The sequence below is a fragment of the Bacillus rossius genome, chromosome 2, assembly GCF_032445375.1.
Source record: "Bacillus rossius redtenbacheri isolate Brsri chromosome 2, Brsri_v3, whole genome shotgun sequence".
Classification (NCBI taxonomy): Eukaryota; Metazoa; Arthropoda; class Insecta; order Phasmatodea; family Bacillidae; genus Bacillus; species Bacillus rossius.
The window spans coordinates 18,824,003-18,841,307 of record NC_086331.1 but is presented as its reverse complement, the minus strand read 5'-3'; the positions used below and the strand labels follow the sequence as shown (position 1 = coordinate 18,841,307).

General features: G+C 34.7%; 1 protein-coding gene and 1 long non-coding RNA gene across 2 annotated transcripts in view; one reads left to right on the top strand and one right to left on the bottom strand.

The window, feature by feature from the left end:
* Positions 1-17,305, bottom strand: part of LOC134529146 (putative fatty acyl-CoA reductase CG5065) — a 218,543-nt gene that overhangs the window by 124,198 nt on the left and 77,040 nt on the right. The gene's annotated exons all lie outside the window — the stretch shown is intronic.
* On the top strand, positions 3,050-13,837 carry LOC134529145 (uncharacterized). The gene is made up of 4 exons (XR_010074484.1): positions 3,050-4,983; positions 5,110-5,250; positions 7,841-7,888; positions 11,252-13,837. It is a non-coding gene; the product is annotated as an uncharacterized LOC134529145 (long non-coding RNA).

The following is a 17,305-nucleotide window of genomic DNA, read 5'->3' as shown; positions in this document are numbered from 1 at the left end:
TTTGAATTCTAGCCTATCACCGAATGAATCCGCGAATTTGACAGGTCTCTATCAATAGCTATGCTCAAATAAACAGGATAATATATGTCGTGTTACAATACATGTTCTTAATGACAAGAACTTATAAACCATATCAATTACTTATTCTCTTTTTTCACCAATAACCGCACAGAAGAAAGAAATAAATGTTTACTTTGAATATATGTTTTTTTTATTCCTTAATTTATGCAACAGTACTAAAATTAAATTGTACGAAATTAGTATTTGCTTATAAAGATTAATGCTGCAAAATGTTAGAATTGTTTCAATTACAAAAATTTTAATACTTTGTATAAATTTATTTGGTAATATGAATGTACTTATAAACTGAATATTACAAACAATAGAACCTAAAATGAATGATCTGTCTTAACTAATATTTGAATTTAATAATATCTCACTTTCATTCAAACATATGTAAAGGTGATTTTCAGCAAGAAAAAACGCTACAACTGTACTTAAATTATAACAAACGCTATTTACACCTCCTCTCGCCCACTCCTGGAGGTTGCAGAAGACCTCGGCTCCTGTGCGCAGTGCGTGGACCACTTTAGTGACCATTCTAAGGTCCCCCTGACAGTTCGGGTTTTCGTCACCAGGGAGTGCCACGCTACAAGCCTTTAGGTCTAACCTCGTGCTCGGCGCGCCACCTACCCGCCACTCATGTCAACACTTTGTCCGAGGCTCCTGCCACTCAGCAGCACTTTCCAAGCCACGGTCTCTTCTACTCCCCACCTTTCGCGTATCCTCAACCATGTTTAGGGGCATGCACATTTCGCGAAAAGATTCCGAGGCTAGCTGAAAGTCAAAACAATGTAGCACCGTCTATGTTCCGTGATTGGCTGAGTTTCTTTCAGGTACATGTCGATTGTAACAACACCAATCACAGTGATTCAGTGCAAAAGTAAACGCGTCCTGAGTGGCTCGGTCAAATAAGGCAACAACTTCTCTCGCAGACGGGCGCCAATCACAAGGAAGAAACAGCTGGTGCGGGTATACCTTGTTGCAGTCTAGTAGACGTTCAGGTTTTTTCGCGAAAAATGCCTGCCCCTAACCATGTTGTTGTTTTTTTTTTCTCTCTAGACCCCAAAGCCCAAACTTAAATTATGCGATCTACCAACTCCATCCAGACAGTAATTTCCGGTGTGCAGACACGAACGGATCTTTCTCACTCTTCGGGTGACATCCCTCCGTGATATAATTCTGCCAGACAATATGCAAGTTGGCATGTTGTTGCTTAGTAAGGGAGTACTATCCCAAATGTATGTTGGTTTTTAAGGCTAAGATCCTTAGTTTTGCAGCCTCCAAGAAAATTATTTCTCCCATGAATATCGTAGTAGATAAAAAAATTAATAAACAGTAGAATTGTAAATAAAACTTTGAATTTTGTAAATATGATGATGAAAATTTTCTCAAAAAATTCTTTCTTATTTAATTTTAATTTAGAAATTTTCAAAACTAAATATTAGGTATATATTTAAACGGTACACGGCTGTTACTTTGCACACAACTTAAAGGAGGTACAATGAACAATTCTTCGGTTTAATTTTTTTAATACAACGTACAGAATTTAAATAATCTGAGTACAAAATATTGTGATTTAACTGTCACTTGCCGCTGATGAAAGGAACGAGTTCAACAGTTTGCCGCTAGAGCTCCGGTTAGTTCCGAGTTTACTCACTAGATGCCTCGAATATCGCAGGAGTTCAGGCGGGAATATTATCGCTTCGAAACGGTCAAAACACAACACTAGTATCAGCAATAGTAAGTGGACGTGTATTTAAAATGAAGCACAGCAGGAAATGGAAAGAAGCCCATCGACGCCAACTTGAGTAAGTATTTTTATGTACTTGTTCTACATTGTAATCACATATTGTATTTTTTTTTCCCCGGAAAAGTAATTCCAGTCCATTCATATGTATATATTTATGTTATATATATTTATATTATTAGCCGTTTTATTGGTTTAGAGTTTAAAGAATTTATTAATTTATAACTAGCGGTAATTTTCTTTTTAAATAATTACATTACCCTTTTCTTGTACATACTGTGTTGGTGTTAAAATCAATGGCATTATATTAAAAATCCCTTTCGCCCGTATATTTTGTAGTATTTATTTATTTGATAAAGGTTTGAGATAGTATTTCGAATTTTTATAAAAAATTAAGACGTATATATTATATAGCGTAGTTACTCAAACAATGATTTTTTTTTGTTATTTCACCCATTGCAGTGATGCTTGGTTATATAAAAATTTAAAAATATGAATATTCTTTTAATGTGATACATGTTTCCTAGTAACTGCAACACCTGAAATTAAATAACAAATTGATATAGCAATGAAAGAGATTGTGTTTATTCAATATTTCCCCATAGTTTTTTGCTATAGCGAAAATTAAGGATAACTCTGCAATGATTGGGTGTATCTAAAATTGTTTCAGACAAAATTTTTTGATAACGTTTATAAGATTTACAAACAGTTAGAACATATTCGATGGTGTGCCTACTAAGGGAGCAATGATTTTTTTTTTTGTCAATTCCTGTTTAACCCCTGCAAAAATGGTTCGTCTAATCAAAAATTGTTTCCGACAAAAGATTTAGTTAAAAAATTACAAGGTTTTTGAAGAATTATAACGGATTCGATAGTATGCATAATAAGAGAGTTACGATTTTTTTGGTCCGAAACACTTTAATTTTTACACCCCTTGCAGTTATGGTTGGTCGTATCAAAAACTTATTCAGACAAAAGTTCTTCCTATTTTTTCCTTTAAGCTTTATGTTCACACGGATGCGATATGCATCATATTATGGAAGTTGTTGCGATTTTTCTGTTAAAAAAAACCTTCCCCATTTCTACCCCTATGGACTGATTTTGTCCATTGACGAACTCGATCGAGATTTTCCATTACTTGATTTTATGTATCAGTTTGGAATTGATGTGCGAAAAATTACGGCAGTTATCGTGTTCATAAAATTGTGATATATATATATATATATATATATATATATATATATATATATATATATATACATACATATACATATCACTTTAGAACTGATGATGGTTATGGGTTTCTTGGACTATGAAACGTAAAACTACATAAAATCTTTCAGGAAGTCGCACCGCTGGTACGTTTAAATTCTATATTTTTTTTAATGATTTTTCCTTACGTATTTGAAATTTTCTAAAGAAAGTAATGTAAGGAATAAGAATTAGATACAAAATGCACGTTTTATATGCCATAAAAAAACATTGGTGTGCTAAAACAAAATGAATGCAAACAAAACAAATATCGTAGCAGGACTGTATTTGATACGGGGGAGTTTAGACTAGGAAATCAAATTTGTATAAATGAGTGCATACGTATTAGTCCGCGGCAATTATTATATAGTTATCGATGGTTTTCATGCATTCTACGCGGCACAAACATATTATGAATTTTTAAACTTAAGTACTTACTTAAAAATTCCATTTGAGTTGTAACTGTTCGTTCTAACCTGGGAAATACAACCTAAATGACAAGACAAATCATATTACATGTCGTACATCGTTCCATTAAGTCAAAGTTTATAGTATATTCCTATAACAAATGCGTATATAAAATACAGTATATAATGCACTCAAAACAAGCAGGCCATTTAGAAAAATTTTATTTTCTGTTGACAGTTTACGTGCACAAAAACATAACATTTAATCGTCTCTGGCACGTTATGAGATTAAGTTTATTTTAGATACTTCCTCTTTCGAAAAAAACAAACAAACAATTTCGTCACATACTGTTTTTTTCTTCTGATTCCAGCAATCCTTCAACTCATTGTCTTACAGAATACCAACATTTCATTACAAGTTTTTCGCTGAAATGGCCCATTATTAAATTAAATCTTGACTAATTTTATAAAAAAAATATTTAACCATAATCACGATGATATCCGTGTATGTAAACAGTTACGTAACACTACAAATGTGAAAATGTACCCACACACAAACGAAATTTCGTTTTGTAGCATAAAGATTAATACAGTAGATAAATATTTTTCAAGTTTAGTTTTGTAATATTTACTTTTTATTTCCGAAGGTACAACTACTGTTTGCAAAAATAATGAAAAAAAATTAAGTACTATTAAAGAGCATCTACAGGTTTAAAATTTGCCAAATGTAATACTATATGAATTCTGAGCAACATATTAAGTTATTGACAACATCTTTTATAGTTACGTAAAATTCAGTAACATGCTAAAGGTGGTTCAGAATAGAATTCAAAATTCCAAAGACAGTTTAAGCATTTTTAAATACAAATGCGTAATTAATCACATAAAAAACATGTTAGACATTTTACCGTGCCACCTATTGGTCGAAACTTATGCTATAATGTGTAGTAAATAAATCAAAATTTCCGCAAAAATTGCTATAAGTGCACCCAGAAAAAACCTTAAACAATTCGAGAGTAAAATCAACAAACAAAAACCACTTAACTCAGAAATATTTTAAAAAATATTACAGATGAAAATAGACAACAGAGAGATTAATGATTAATGGACTAAATCTAGGCAAACAGCAGATGAATCACAAAAAAAAGAAGGGGGGGGGGACAGGCTATTTTTAATTAAATAGTTTCCTTTAAATAAATTTTTAATAAATCTTAAACTAGCAAACTTAATGAATATTAAAGCAAAGGCAAATTAAAATTCTTTAACTACTCTAATGAATTATATTATTTCACTTAGGCTTGCAACATTAGCGAGAAAAAAGAAGAAGCTGGGGTTGACACAGAACCCTCTGCCTGCTGGTAATGGTCCTGCAACACCAACCTTGCCAGAGAGCCCAGGCGGTGAAAGTTCGGTCCCCACAGTGCCAGATGTAACCACCATGGCGTCTTCAGTGGCGGCGTGTACATCACGCAACACTGATGACAGTACACATACTCTGTCCGATGACTATCAAGGGTAAGCTTTACACTTACATATCTTGTTTGTGATATGACAGGTAAATTTAGAATTCATGTGATAATACTCATATGAATAAAAATTATTGTATGGGCTATGTTTCTTAAAAGGGAATAACTCTTCTAGGAATGATGACCTTCCTCCGCTGATAGTGGTTTACGAGCCTCCATTGCCACAGACAGATCCGGGACTCAGTATGTTAGAGGGTCGAATGATGGTTGACGTTCGTCACTTCATGGTGCAATGCCGTCTTCTGGAGAGACACAGGTAAAAATTGTTTTATGTAAAATTGAGTTATTTAGATTTTTTTCCACTACTGTTTACCGCCTTCTGAACGTTTAACCGGCTGGAAGGTTGAAAATTCTTCTACAAACTTATTGACTTCATTAGTTAGTAAGTAAATAGGATAGATATGTAACAATACCGATTTAAATTAATAAATGTTGAAAATAAAAGGAAAATATATTTGAGCCATATTGACGAGGAGAGATAAATAGCCAATGTAATCACAGCTAACGCATATATCGAGTGAACTGTGGTGGAGCTACTTACTAACGTAGTAAGCCTTTATTCGATAAGAGGTTAAACACTATAGTGGAAAAAAAATTGCACACCATGTAAAATTTTCATCGGGGAAAGATGGACTTTTGCCCCAACAAACAAAAAAAATAATTACTATGCTAAAAAATTACAGGGTTCCATTTTTATCGTATAGTTTTACACTAAGCAATGCAAAGTTGAATTGCAGTACGAACAATGTTATGTTTTTCTTTTAATTTCATACCTTTGGCAGCCGCGCAAAGGAACCCCCCTGCGCGCCGAGCGGACCAGCCTCCTACGGCCACTTCCTCCCGTAATTATTTAGTTATGTATATAACGATACAAAAATAAGGGCCAATCTTTCGATGCTGTCGTTCAACAATGGATTTTTCACTACCCAAGCATTTATTGTATCACTAACCCCTAGCAGTTACACATTTTCGTTAGTTATACAAGTTCGTTAGAAACACAATTACAAGGCAGTGGCGATTCTTTTTTTTTTTTTTTTTTTTTTGCTTTTGGGGTCTGTAAAATTTTGTTTGTAAACAAATATTGGCCAGAAAGAATTATATATTTTTCAATTTAACTTCCGCTACATTATTTGCAACTATAAATGATCATAGAAACATAAGTTCCACGTGCGCGCACACACAACAAGTGAAATGAGGAGTTTTAGCAAATAAACATTGAGGTAATTTTCCAAAATACAATTTTAAAGACCTTTATACTGTTTTCTTACATTTGCAGTTAGATTTATTTAAATTCTTTGGCAAATGTTACAATTTAAAAACTTTGTTTAAGTATGTCCAGTTATTTTTTTAGGTAATTTTATTTGTTACAAGAAACCGAAGACCTTGCTGAAGTAAAATTATTATGTATAGAAATTGTGTTTAAATGGGTGTGTAATACTTAGATGAAATTGATACAGAATTATATGAAATAAAATTCTATTGTTTTACCAGCCTTTGAGCTTTCTGGCTGACGTGAAATTGTTATAATTAAACTTAGGGCCTAAATTTAGAATTGCTCGAATATGCAAAAAGTAATTCACTCGCTCACACAATGGCCTATACAAATTCCAACCCACTGTCAAAAGGGCTGGAAACTTTAAATTTGGGTCGCAGCCTCAATGATGAAAGTGGGAAAAGTACCAATTTTTATTTTCTAATTACTAAAAAAATAAAATTAAAAAGTAGGCACGCACCTTTAAAATCGGTGTATACCTTCTTTCGGAAGAACGTTGTTGCAGAAATTTTTTAAGAAACATAGTAAAAGGAACAAGATAAATATATTTTTTAATAATTTAAAAACGTAATATTCTAATTGTGCATATTCTTGTTACTTATAAGAAGATAGCATCATAACATTTGCACGCTTGGCTTACGACAGTTGGACGTGCCAACGTGTCTGCCGATATGGCGATAGTACCTATCTGTTCTACGAGTAAGTAACATTTTAATACCTCAACGTAAATATCCAATTTATTTTTTATTAATTTTTTATTATTAATTTTTGGAGGTGAAGACGATGACGATCGAAATAGTGTTTTACTATACCATGATGTGTAAGAGGGCAAATGCGCGAATAAATGTGGCCATGGCCATATGGCTTCTTGCAGCACAGTGAAATGCAAATGAAAATTGTATCCTTTTCTTGAACAACATTTCAGACTTACATTAAAATAGCATAATTTTTAAGCATGTAAAATGTATATCTGTTCGAGCCATGTCACAATTATTTTTTTATTTAATTGTGACATGCACATCAACAGTTTGGGAAAACTGTAGTGGTGTGCATGTTATTATATTGATAAGTACAAAGATAAAGAAGCTTCTGTTCATATTCAAAAATTAGCGAACCTACTGGCATGTAAGTTTATCTCTTTCATTTTATTCTGTTCACATGTCACTCGACAGAGCTCAGGAGCTGCTAAGATTATTGTGTATGGTGAAACGAGGTAACACCCGTACTGATAACTTGACCACCTTACCTCAGTGCACTTCAACGTACATTTACGTAAATATAGAATAATCTTTTATCACAAAGAGTCGGGCAGATCTTTCAGGATTCACTGCAAGCTATTTATGTTCGATTTTAACGACAGTAGTTTGGATGTATGCAATATTATGCTGTTAGAGCAGTTGTATGAAATTAATAAAATCACAACCTAACAGCTTGAGTACCAATGTATAGCAATAGTTATAGCTAAATTGCCGATGCTAGTAAAAAATTGTCTTGTTTATTGTGTGAAAGCCAAACGGGTAACAAATGTTTTTGGGAGATGTTACCAGAAATTATTATTATGTTGGTTTTACAGGTGTCCCATTTCATCTTCAGGAACATATTTTCTGGAAAGTGTCAACAGGTACGGTCTGCTGACAAATTTTAAATTTAAGTGCACTCACTGCAATCAAGAGCAGCAGTTCAAATCTGAGCCTGTGGAATGCCTTCCAGTGGGAAGAAAAATAAAATGCAAAATCGATACCAACTTAGATATCAACGATAAGATTGTTTGGGGCGCAATTTCGGTTGGTCTAGGCTACGGACCATTGTATGAACTATTGTCACTAATTGATATGCATCCTATGAGCCCGGGTTGCTTTTCTTATCACGAGAACAGAATCGGAGAGCACTGGAAGGCAATGTTGCAGAAGGAAATGGAAGATGCTGCACTGGAAGAGTTCTCTATGGCGAAAGATGATGGACGCATCTGTATGGTTGGAAATGAGGAATTTTGGATGGAGGTTGGAGCCAAAGATCCTATGGTCATAGGTATTCTGCTAAGTCTGGATGTGCTATAATAATTGGCTTCTACACTAAGAAATTGTTATTCCTTGGTGTGAGAAACAAATATTGTACCGCATGCATTCGGAGCGAACGGATGGAAAAGGAACCCACGCCTCACCTGTGTTTCCGGAACTGGACTGATTCTTCCACTGCAATGGAGGCAGACATTATAGTGGAAGGTTTCCGGTTCTGTGAAGCCAAGTACAAACTTCAATTTAAGAAGTTTGTTGGTGATGGGGATTCAAGTGTGCATGCAGCCATAGTTGCAAATGTTTCGTACGGAAGAGATGTTGAAAAGATTGAATGTGCTAACCATGTCGTGAAGAATCTCAAAAAGAATCTTTATGCCATAGCCAAGGGCATCCATATGCGGCATCTCAGCCAGTCGAAAATCAAAGCCCTCTGTCGCTGTGCAAGAGGTTGTATCAGCAACTGTGGGGGTGATGCTATGCTACTTCAATCAACACTTCTAAATGTGCCCAACCATGTGTTTGGAGACCATAAGTTATGCAATTTAGATGTGTGTGAGAGAGCTGGTAAAACAGAAAATCCCTGCAGTTATGACGCATTGCCTCGTGAATTGATTGTGGGAATCAAACAAGCTTTTGACCGAGTGAGAGCAAAGTCACAAGCACTTGTAATGGATCTCACAACCAACCAAGCAGAAATGTACATGTCATTAGTTGCAAGGATGGCTGGCGGTAAGCAGATAAACCGTTCACAGCAGGGGTCTTACAGCCGTAGGGCTACTGCTGCTGGTTTGTCTTTCCAACTTCGCTACAAATGGCATGGACAAACTATGAAGGCGATCACAGGTCACAGCCCTGGAGTGACTGTGAAGCGATTAATGGCAAAAAGACAGAAACAGCAGGCGAACTGTAGGCGAAGGTTGGATATGAATCCGCATGTACCACGGAAATCGGAATCATTTAAACCACAGGGTGATAAGAGCTATGGTCCTCATGCAACTCAGCCTCCAGCTTCTGGTCTTGAACTAGAAATTCTGACTGAGTCTGTGATGAGAAGCATAGAGCTTACAGTGCAAGAAAGGAATGATCTGGAGGTGCAGACACGAGATCAAGGAAGCAGTCAGTTGTGGATGAAGGAGCGGAGAAAACGAGTCACTGCTTCCTTTTTCGGACGTGTCTGTAAAATGAGGGAAAATACTTCGTGTAAAGTGACAGTGGAAGCGATTGTGTACAGTCGTGTATTGGAGAATGCTGCCACAATACATGGTCTAGCAAACGAGCGCATAGCTGTCGCTTTATACGAAGAACAAACAGGCCATACTGTTAAACAATGTGGTCTCTTCGTTGACCTTCAGCATTGCTTTCTTGCAGCTTCTCCTGATGGTTTAGTTGATGAAGATGGTTTGGTGGAGGTGAAATGTCCATACTCTGCAAGGGAACTTAACCCTTTAGATGCAGCAATGCAGCTGAAAACGTTCTTTTGCAGAGTTGTCGACGGCGAGCTTTGCTTGAATCGCTCTCACAATTACTACTATCAAGTGCAAGGGCAATTACACATCACACGAAGAAAGTGGTGTGATTTTGTCGTTTGGACAACGAAAGGCATTTCAATAGAAAGAATTGTGAGAGATGATTGTTTCTGGCTTGAGAAAATGGAGTCAAAATTGTTGCGATTTTTTAACAACTGCTTGTTGCCAGAGCTTGCTGATCCATGTCGTCCCAGGGGACAACCGATTCGTGAGCCAGAATATATTATACAGGCACAAGAAAGTCGTTCAAAGAAACGCAAAATTTCAGATGTGTGAATTTTGAGAGACAGAAATTGTGTGGCTGACGAGAACTCTTTTTTTTAATTTGATACAGTGATGCTTTATATCTGATAAAAAAATTCTAATTATTGTTTACTTCTCATGCTTGTACAAATTGAACAGTACTGTAAATGTATTTGATGACATAAGCAATAGTAAGTTATTAGCTGATATTGAATACAAACATTTTTTTTTCATGACTACAAAAAATAAGGTTCTCTGGTTGGCGAGTGATTATATTATACTAATGTCAAAAAGATGTTATCGGGAAAAAATAAATGAAGTTATTTTATACCACTGATTCACTACCCATAAAATCAAACTGTAACGTCTTTGCAACTAGTATCTCATACAAGAAATATATAACATATTCGTGCTTCATTTTGTATAAAAATAAAACACATATATAATATCGGGAGACAGCCTTGAAAATCGTGCATATCACCAACATGGCCAATCAGACTCACAGTCATGTTTACGATAGCAAGACAGCTAGCAAACCAGTTCAGTTTATATGCAGCTTAACTGAAAAATTTATTCAATATTTTCGGGGTGGTTTTACGCTCAAAATTAATACAAAACCAAATCAGCAATCCTTGTATTATCATTTATAATACTACAAAATATCTTCCATTTCCTTCGAATTGTATTGAGCACTAAAATATTGATTTACTTTTGGCCCAGATTTTATTCGACGATACTCTGTAGAGTTTAGCTTGTTTGCATTCTTTATTTATTAGGTTTAAATCATGGCCAAATTTATTGAAGTGTAACACAAATTATATATTTGTGTGTGCCTGGTTAGGAATTTGTATGATGTACTTACTAGAAAAACTATGTCATATCAGTGTAATAGTTGTACCCTTACAAGCGTTGAATATTTATGAAATATTTTATTTCTTTTGTTTTTAAAGCCGCAGACTTGTATTTTATTTATTGCATTTAGACAACAACATGCGTCCGTGTTTTCTACATTGCACGCTCTGTAATATTTTGAATGTTATAGTAATTTTTGCTTTTTAAAATCTGTGATTTATGTGCAGTAGAATGATTTGTAATTTATGATTATTTCTTTTCATATTTTTAATGAGCCATTTGCTAATATTATATACACTTCTCCATTTATTATAATAAACACATATTCCATTATTGGAATTATTTCAGAATGGGAATCACAAGACTACAAAAACTATTCTCCTGCATAAGAAAGGTGATAATACCAGTAAAGAAAATTATCGTCCGAGAGCAATTACGTCTTATATTTAGGGACACCTGTATTTCGCTAATACATTTCGTGTCAAGGTATTTAACAAAACACTGTAGATTTTTCTTGTAATTATTGGCTGTGGTCGGTGAAGGCTGTTTTCCCGCACTTGACGGGGCCAATGAGGACGTAGTTACCGTACTGCTGCACGCCCGCAATTCGCCAAACCTCTAAGAAAAAAAAGCTACAGTTATGTGTGAAATAGCCTGACACGAGATGTATTCACGAAATACAGGTGTCCTTAATTATATCGAAAAATATTTGAACATTGTATGATAATTTTAAGTATGAAAAGTACAAAATACTTTCAAATTTAATACATGGTTTTACATCAACTCTAAGCACTAAAACCCATACTGCTTATTATCTACAAAATAAATCTATACACGGCAACTGATTATGAATCAGTTGAGTTTTTTTTATAAAGCATCTAAGGCCTTGATTGTATAAATATATTGTTGGATAAATTAACTAAACTAGGAATACTATAAAATGCACAAAAATAGAAGAGTTTGATCTCAATGACATAAAGCATAATTTATCTATTTAGCACAGCCTGTATAATTGCTTCCCCATTGTCAAGACTAAAATTAAAAAAACTGCGAAAGAAGCAGTATAAAATATCTATCTCATTATCTTTGCGGGTGACTCAAATATCATACAAACAAAACGAAACGCAAGAAAGCATATTTTAAACACTGTAAATAACTTAGATTTTAAATAAAAGGATAATAATCAGTCTGTAAAATTTAGTTTTAACGATGAGTTGTAAACAGAACATCAAACATATATCATAGGTGTTACTGCGAACAGAGAACTCTCACAAACAATACAATTCCTTTCTGCGCAACCTGCAAGCTCCGGTACCTTCTGTAAAAAAAATATATAAATGTAAAACTTTTCCGGAAGTCGTACCATGGTAATGACTAAAATATGTAGCCTTACTTCTAAATCTAATTATCTAGAGAACAAATTGTATTACATTATTTTCATGATTTAAACGGTAGCAAAATTAACACCTACATACGAACAGAAGTTTGCTCTTTTATTCATTTTTTTAGTTACGTGATAATTTTTTTGAGTTATAAAGAAATCCAACTTAAACAGTAAAAAAGAAAGGCTTTTAATGAAAAAACCTACTCAGTCATTATAGATAACTGTTCAAACCATTTAAGATTCATCCTGTTACATAAATTTTTATATTCATATACATCTAATGTATACACATATCAGAAAAAAGGCAATAAATTCATATTAACTTCATTATCAAACTATAATAAAACACAAAATACACTTGCAGAGAACCACCAAATATATTGCGTAAGTGTTTCTGCAATGAGTTAAACTTTAAAATTGACTTTATTATTTCAAAAAAATAATTTAAAACTCCAAGCAAATGTAAGAACACGTCTTCTAGATATAATGTAAGATTATAATGCCGTGTCCGAATTCGCCTGAAGAATATACTTGTAGATACTTTGGAAGTGACTTTGCAAGACTGTCAGAAATGGACGTGAAGTATGTATGCTATGCAATACGCAAGTAAATGAGTCTGTGTAATTCTCGCGTACTTGAAGTTGAAAATACTTCTTCATTTGAAATATTTTTGGTCATATTTTATATATCATTTAAATAATTTAAGAGGACGTAAAATAAATATAATTTATTTTGTATTTTACTGGTATCTATAAATAAATTGACAAAATTAATTTATGTATATGGATGTTTAAAACGAAGTTTCAACAAACACATGTACATATTTAGCCTACAGATCGTTACTACAAAACAAAAGTACAATAATAATGTATGTTGCCGTAAATTCACGTGACAGCGATGAAGTGTTAAAAAAAAAAGGACTAATTTCACATGCGTTTAAAAATAAAATCTAAACATCCTTTTCGGCTGGCTAAACATTGAACTTATCCGGATTCGTTAAAGGCAAGTGAAGTACGTAAGGTTGCAAACATGTAACTGCATTACTTTCTGATTAATTTTAATAAAATTATGCATATATCCAAAAAATGTTCAGTTAAAATTAGTATTGTATTGTATTGTATTTTATTTTATTGTATTGGTGTTTGTATCTGGGTATATTTTTATTGTGTGTTTAAGATTTATTGACTTTTGTGCCTCATGTACTTTTGGTGAAAAATGAAAATGTAATTATGTATTATTATCAGGGCCCAAAGCAAAACTATTTGTTCGTTGGCCGGAAATGAAATGTAGTTATACTTGTATATCTAAGAAAAATATTTGTATTTTGTATGAATGTAAGTATTTTATTATGTAAATTTTTATTACTTACAAATATTTCGTACTCATAATATCTAGTTTCCATTTGTCTTAAGACATAATAAAATGATATACTAAGCAAAAAATGTTTATTGGTTCGCAATTTTTCATTGTTACAATATTTTAAAATGAAAAATTTGCTATTCAGCAATATCAACTTCTAAAACGTGAGTAAAAATTATCATTAAATTATATCAATGGAATATTTATTGCATTAGTATTCCTTGCTCCTAATCACTTACTCTGGTTGATTACCTTCATTATAACCTCAGTGATCTCGTAATTTATGTACACCTTTTTCCCACTAAGACGATTCAGGTGCAGATTCTGGAGCAGTGTTTTTTTTTTATGTACGGATGTGCCAATAAATCCATCAGTTTGGTGGTGGTGTTGGGGGGGGGATAATACTACTCTTAAAATATCACTTTATCTGTATGCACGATAAAATATCCTTGGTTAGCTCCCTCCGAAATATTCTTATACAACCTATGACGTGTAGCCTACTCCTTAGATATTTTAAAACACGTTTGATTGCGTAGAGAAGGCGATTCTTCGAGTATGTGGCCCTTTCATAATTAAATTATTATTATTATTATTATTAGTTACAACTGATGTTTATTTCGAGCCTCTTTGACATCCAGTTCATACATAAAAAACGAACTACCAGTGATGCTTGACGTCACCAGTAGGGATAGCGTGAAGGAGCTCCTCATTTCGCCAGACGCGACTGGCATACACAAGTATTTATATTGCAATAATAAATTACTAAATGATAGTTTAATTTTCGAAAATATGATTATATTTTTTACAAGAAGTACGAATGCCAGGACATTTACTAATAACGTTTTTAAACATCACATATAAAAAAAAAAGTGTAATCAAAAGCCACAGGTCAGCTAAAAAAGCAAACAAAAACTTTTTTCTAGCTCTAGCCTCATGTATACATACATAAAAACATAATACATTTAAAACACTAAAATTAATGCAATAACCTGCAATATTTTGAAGACAGATATTCAGCTACAAAAATTATCCGATAGTATAAAAAGTTCGCCTATATATATATATATATATATATATATATATATATATATATATATATATATAGTTGCACAGAAAAATACAGTTCTAATCAGATATCAATATAGCAAATAATACCGTTTTGCAACATAAAGTCATGCTATTAGATGGTCAACGTTCAACTGTTTGTATAATACACATACGCACACACCTGTGACAAAATGTGGAAAAAAAAAAAATAATTTTGTAGAAGCGCAAAACCTTTGTAGTACTCAGTTAAAAATTATTATTTTTTTTACAGGGGCAGGAAAACTACATTACTGGCCAGTTTATTTGAATGTAGTGGTTAGCTGTGAACGAGCGTTCTTGCAAAAGAGACCAAATCTGACAGTTTTGGCCACATAATCACCGCAGTAAAACATACAATTTGTATATCGTATATGTGTAGTGCACCAAATTAATATTTATTATAATTACCTTGGGTTGCACTCGGTTACGTACAGGTTTCTAACTGAAATGTACCAAAAATAGTAATATTTATTCCCTTGCGCTTTGTTGAGGATCGAGTAGTCTTGAGTGGGTGTGGTGGAAAGGGACAGAATGGCAAAGGGATTGGAAATCTAAATGCTCGCCGAGGCAGAGTACACTCTTCCCCCACCCCCCTCTTCCAGACCTGTCGTAAACATGACACCCCGCTGGGAGATAAGAATTCTGAGAACAGCGTCCTCTTTCCACCCCCCCCCCCCCCCCCATCCTTTTTCAGCGCGTCGCTACATCGTTCAGCCGTACTACTAGTGCGCTCTGTTGAGGACAAAGATAACTACGCGTGTCTTTGCCAGCTCGCGAGAAACTCAGGATCTTAGCCTTAACATGTACCGTAGTGTATTAGTGACTCATTTTCCTATACTTCACACTTGTTTGGGTTTCGAGCTTTCTCCAACACCTGAGAATGCCATAAATTCTACGCTTCCCACCGCAATTGGCAAGGGAGATTTACTTTATTTTCGGCTGTCTTTTTTCGGGTCTTATTTTTAACTTTTGTGGCTTAAGTCCATTGTCACGCGCTACACATGTATTTTTTTTTCTGAGTAGCGTGGAACCTAACGGCACTCCGTGACCCAAGTCTTCCGATGCACCAGCTTTTAAATTCACCGTCCTGATGCGGCAGAACATTACATTGTTCTCCGAGGCTTGCCTTCTGCCCTTTGTGTGATGACTGATGAGTAGAGACCCGTGAATTTCGCGGATTCATTTCGTGTTATGCTAAAATTCAAATAATTATACCTTAGTGCTGCTTCTGTCATTGGTTCTCTGTTAATCTGGAGGACTGAGGGCCAATTAGAGACCCTCACGCATAGAAATGTCGAATCACAGGCCACCCAGTCGAGACGACTCACAAGTCAACAGCCAATGAACAGTTGGCATTTGCCCGAGTGTGTAGAGGATATTGGAGTCTATCCTGGAGGTCATTGAATCCGCGAAATTCACGGGTCTCTACTGATGAGCTTTAGCTGGCCGGGAGATAGAGATAATTAATTATACATGGTAGCTTTGAAAATGTTGGAATAAATACCAGAGTACATAGATTATACGATTGTCAAACTGATATAATTTTACAAGAGTAATTTTCTCCAAAATTTAGGTATTCTCAACAGTTGGCAGCGTATTAAAAGAGGAAATATTGTGACGGATGAACGGAGTGTCGGTAATCGTTGGGCGGCTGACGGACGAACGGATGACGGACGGACGAACAGATGACGGACGGACGAACGGATGACGGACGGGTGACGGACGGACGCGACGGCCTATCGTTTTTTCTGGCTTCACACGAGCTGGTGGCGAGATTTCTCGAACACAGCTGTGACGGATAATCCTCTGTGATTGACAGCTACGACATTTCACACAGCCGTTCAAATCGATTGCGCGCACCCAACTAGTACAAGAAACTGAGAAAAAAAAGTCATATTGGTTTAAAAACTTTTGTGGGCAATACGATTTATTATTATTTTTCCTAATAAAGCTTCGTGAAAGCATAGAATATAATTGAGTGGAGTGACAAGTTATTTGTGACTGGCTGCTACAAATATTTTCCCTTTGAAGTCATTGGTAGAGACCGGAAAAATTCACATATTCCTTCACGGTAGGCGAGAATTGAAACACATATACCATTGTGCTGGGTCTGCTTTTGGCTCACCGTTAGAAGCATGCACATTTCGCGAAAAGATTTCGAGACTAGATAAAAGTTAAAACACTATAGCATCGTCTGTGTTTCGTGATAGGGTGAGTTTCTCCCAGGTGCAAATCTATTATAACAACACCAATCACAGTGATTCAGTTTGGAAGTAAACGCGCCCTGAGTGGCTCGGTCAGATAAGGCAACGACTTCTCTCGCAGACGGCCGCCAATCACAAGGAATAAACCACAGGTGCGGGTATAACATGTTGCAGTCTAATAAGTGTTCAGATCTTTTCGCGAAAAATACCTGCCCCTACTAATCATTGGCGTTTAGAAAAGTATTCATTTTTAGCGATGACTAAAATCTCTTCAAAATACACTATGTTATATGCTTTGAAAAACTCGATGTATTATCTTTGCTTAACCGAAGACAAATTACAGTGTAAACAATTTAAATATATATACAT